A 5101-nucleotide genomic window follows, 5' to 3' on the forward strand; every position below is an offset into this window, starting at 1 on the left:
TTCATCTTCTGTTCTCATGTTGAGCTCGAACTCATAGGCTTTGAGATCTGCAAAGAGATCATGCAGTTCAACCTTGCTCAAGTCTTTTGACTCTCTCATGGCCACTGTCTTGATCTCCCATTCTTTGGGCAGAGCTCTCATAACCTTCACAGCAATTTCACGGTTAGTATAAGTTTTACCTAAAGCAATAAGATCACAGATGATACTACTGAACCGTTCATCAAATTCAGCCATGGTTTCCCCTGGCTTCATTTTGGCGTTGTCATATTTTTGAATGGCCAGAGTGAGCTTGTTTTCCTTTGTCTGGTCATTCCCTTCACACAGCTGAGTGAGCTTCTCCCAAATCTCCTTTGCTGTGGAACATGACTTGATTTTGCTGAACATATTCTTGTCCAGTGTTTTGTATAGGATGTCCCGGGCCACATTGTCAAGATTGGCCTTCTTTTTGTCCTCAGTGGTCCACTCAGCTCTTGGTTTCTCAATCATTTGTCCTGCACCATCGGCTAGAGCTGGGTTGACCTTCATAATTTTGATAGGACCGTCTGTTATGACATATAGCATGTCATCATCCTGTGCTGCAAGATGTGCCTGCATGCGAATTTTCCAATCATCATACTCTTCTTTAGAAAACATAGGAATTCTGTTGAAAGAAGTCATGATTTGAAAACTTCAGATCAGCAGTTGAGAAAGGAACCCGCTTTGATACCACTTGTTGGGATCGGTTTCAGAGGGTAGAGGGGGGGGGGTGAATACACTCTGAAACTTTTCTTCTTCTTCTTTAAAATGATCAAGTGAGGTTTAGTTCACTTAATCAGTTTTCTCAACTTCTAAAACGTTTTGAACAACTTAAATAGTGCGGAAATAGTTCAGAGGTTTTAGTGATGCAAAGTTTATAATGCAATGTATGAGCAGGATGTAAGATAAATGGCAGTAAATGCTAAAGCACGATTTTATGGAAGTTCGAAGGCTTAATCCTTCTACGTCTCCCCTTCTTCCACTTAGGAAGGAATTCACTAGAAGACTTTGGTTATTACAACGTCTTGTAATACACCCACTTCAGACTTAGGACTTATCCAATGCCTAATCCGAAACTCCTAGATTTACACAGATAAGATTCTCAGTTCTTATCAGACTGGTGGAAGCTTTCAGAGCAGCTTCAAGTCTCTTCAACACTGAGTATAGTTGAGTTGAGCTTCTCAGACTGCAGAGCGGTCGAGAGGCTTGAAAACCCTAGGATGATCCTTGACGATCAGATGTGTGAACTGTAGGCGAGGGTTTATTTGAGCAGCAGATGAATGATCTTGTAAGTGTGCTCAAGTATATCAGATGAGGACTTCTGATATTATTCAAGTGATTGAAATTTTTCTGAGTTGCTTGTCTCTCTTCGTTGTCTCGTATCACTTGTTGTTGTTCACGTTGTGTATGTTATTCTTTTTTTTTTAGCAATCTTCCCTTTATATAGGTCAATCATCAACGTCTTTATTTTGAACGTTCTGATGCTGCATTGAATGCACATTTAATGCTCATAAATGCATTGATGATTCTGCATGAGGATCGTACACTGCAGACAACTTCCAGGGTCCAAAACTGGAATAAACGGTCGAATGCTTTATCTGCAGTCATTCTGTGTTTTTGCCATTTTGGTACAACCTGTTGTCTTGATTTGCAGGAGTCAACAAATCTTCTGAAACGCCGGTTCTGCTTTTAATAAAAGATCCTGCAAAGAACATCTTGTCACAGGTACTTGTCTCGAGATATCTAGATAGGCAGTTGGCATTCTACCGGTAGAGATATTTGTCCTCTGCTGGTTTAAATAACCAGTCGATAGGCTTGTGACTTCAACCGGTCGAGAGATAAAGGCGGTTGACAAGCTTCCGGTAGATAGATTTATCCTCTGCTGGTTTTGATAGCCAGTCGATAGGCTTGTGACTTCAGCCGGTCGAGAGCAAAGGCGGTTGACAAGCTTCCGGTAGAAGTTGTAGTAGATTCCTGAAATACAATGGTTGGCAGCACATTCCTATACAATGAGTTGTTGTTTGTTATCACCAAAATATCGGATTCAACAACCTCCGGTCAGAATTTGTCCTTCCAAAACATGGTTTCCGAGCCTCGTCAATAACAATCTAGTGTCATTGCATAAGCCAAGAGAATGATCTATGTTTCGCAGCAACATAATCGGAGTTTTAACCTTCAAGTTAAACAAAGAGAATGATCTATGCATATTCGCTGGTACAAATATGCTTCGTTGTTCTGAAATAAAAAATTTAAATTTTCAATGACTACATATTCTTAAAGATCCGTGATATAAAATATATTTCATCTCAGATTATAATTTTTTGGTATTTTGAAACAAATTCCATGTTTCTACCGATGAATGCATATTCTCTGAACATATTTCATAGATCATTTCGCATGATCAATATTTACGTTGTTATTTGTACAATCTTCCAAACGGAAAAAATATTTTGTTATTGAAAGATTATCCATCATTTTTAATATTCTGAAACAAAAATAAGTTTCACTCTTAAATTTTTCCGTAAAACAAATAATTCTCGATTAATAATTCCTAATGTTTATTTAAATCCTGATATGTATGTTAAATCCAGATTTAAATAACGTATAAACACCTTGAAATGTTGCATGTAATTATAAATGATTTTGGGTAATTATTATGTGGATGACTAATAGATGAATTCGATATATGCATGTACTTAAAATCATATGTTGTTTTAAATATCCTTATACATTGAAATTTAAACTTAGATAAGTTAATATCATAATCTACTCAAGTATAATACTTATTCAACAATGTTTTGTTATTTGCAGATTATCAATATAGTATGAATTACTACTAATATCTTCTCAGAGTTAAGTTGTCTATAATAGATAATGCATTTTTATTTGAAATTTATTGATAACCATCAAAATATCATCTTAAGCAAATGTCTATATATCTATATCAATTTCAGATGCATACCACCAAAAATGATTAAATTACAGAATTACGGGTAAATAAAAATGGCAAAGACAATTTTCAAATCATGTATTTCAAATATACATTATAAGGTATGCATAGCTACCAACTCAATCACAAAAGTTAAATCAAAAGTATAAATAGAAGAATTACCTTTTGTTTGAATGATATTTTTCTGTATTTTGGGGCCTATAACTGTAGATTTTGTCAATCGTCGCTTCATTTTTGTTTGGTGCATTCGAAATTCTGCAGTATTTTTTATGTTAGAATACTTACACTTTCACTGTTGCAGCATTAGGGCCGATCTTGAAATTTTCTTTTATGTGATTACGTGGTAATTGATTTTAAAAATATGTGTTTGGATTTGAGATAGGGTTGTCAATTCCTCGGCTATGAGATTGGGTTTGTAAATTTTTTCTGGCAGATGGAGGAATGATTTGATTTAATATGCTCCATATTTTAGGAATTTTGTTGATTCATTTGTTGAATCTTTAATTGATACCGTATATTAAGAAAGTAAATATATTCTAAAAGTTGATTGATTTTAATATATTACAATTTTAATATGAATTTTCAAATTACATGTTTCTTTAATATATTATGAAATGTGTTATATTTATTTTCTCGTATTTGAATTTGAGAGAAGTTGTTTAATTTAAAATATACTCTATATTTTAGGAATTATATTGATTTATTTGTTGATTTTTTATTTGATATGGAATTTTTAATTGCTTCAAAACATATTTCAAATTACTTGTTTCTTTAATCTAATTATAAAATGTGTCAGATTTTCCAGTATTTGATTTTGATTTAAGCTAAAATGTGAATAAATGTTGAATTTTAAATTAAATCAAAAATTTATGTAGATTGATTTTTGGAATCTTTATTGATGGGTTTTAATTTAGAAAACAAAGGTTATGTCATATTTATTGCCAAATTGGTTTGCATATTATCAAGTATAAATTTTTAAACATTTATATGGTGTTTTCAATGTTATTATTTTTTATTAATATTTTTCTTGCCAAATTGGTTTGCAAATTATCATGTATTTTTTTTTATATTTATATGGTGTTTTCAATGTTATTAATTATTAATTAATATTTTAAATTTTAGTCGTGCATGAAAATGTTATATGCTTGTGAAGTTTTAGAATTTATAATCTCTTACGTGCACTTTTCTAATAAAATAAAATAAAATGTATTGTGTTGGGATCGGTTCAGAGGGTAAAGGGGGGGGGGGGGGGGTGAATACACTCTGAAACTTTTCTTCTTCTTCTTCAAAATGATCAAGTGAGGTTTAGTTCACTTAATCTGTTTTCTCAACTTCTAAAACGGTTTGAACAACTTAAATAGTGCGGAAATAGTTCAGAGGTTTTAGTGATGCAAAGTTTATAATGCAATGTATGAGCAGAATGTAAGATAAATAGCAGTAAAGACTAAGGCACGATTTATGGAAGTTCGAAGGCTTAATCCTTCTACGTCTCCCCTTCTTCCACTTAGGAAGGAATTCACTAGAAGACTTTGGTTATTACAACGTCTTGTAATACACCCACTTCAGACTTAGGACTTATCCAATGCCTAATCCGAAACTCTTAGATTTACACAGATAAGATTCTCAGTTCTTATCAGACTGGTGGAAGCTTTCAGAGTAGCTTCAATTCTCTTCAACAATGAGTATAGTTGAGTTGAGCTTCTCAAACTGCAGAGCGGTCGAGAGGCTTGAAAACCCTAGGATGATCCTTGACGATCAGATATGTGAACTGTAGGCGAGGGTTTATTTGAGCAGCAAATGAATGATCTTGTAAGTGTGCTCAAGTATATCAGATGAGGACTTCTGAAATTATTCAAGTGATTGAGTTGATTGAGATTTTTCTGAATTGCTTGTCTCTCTTTGTTGTCTACCCCCTTTTTTTTGTTGTTGTATCACTTCTTGAGCAATCTTCCCTTTATATAGGTCAATCATCAACGTCTTTATTTTGAACGTTCTGATGCTGCATTGAATGCACATTTAATGCTCATAAATGCATTGATGATTCTGCATGAAGATCGTACACTGCAGACAACTTCCAAGGTCCAAAACTGGAATAAACGGTCGAATGCTTTATCTGTAGTCATTCTGTGTTTTTGC

This window comes from Henckelia pumila, chromosome 4 (genome assembly GCF_033568475.1).
Source record: "Henckelia pumila isolate YLH828 chromosome 4, ASM3356847v2, whole genome shotgun sequence".
NCBI lineage: Eukaryota > Viridiplantae > Streptophyta > Magnoliopsida > Lamiales > Gesneriaceae > Henckelia > Henckelia pumila.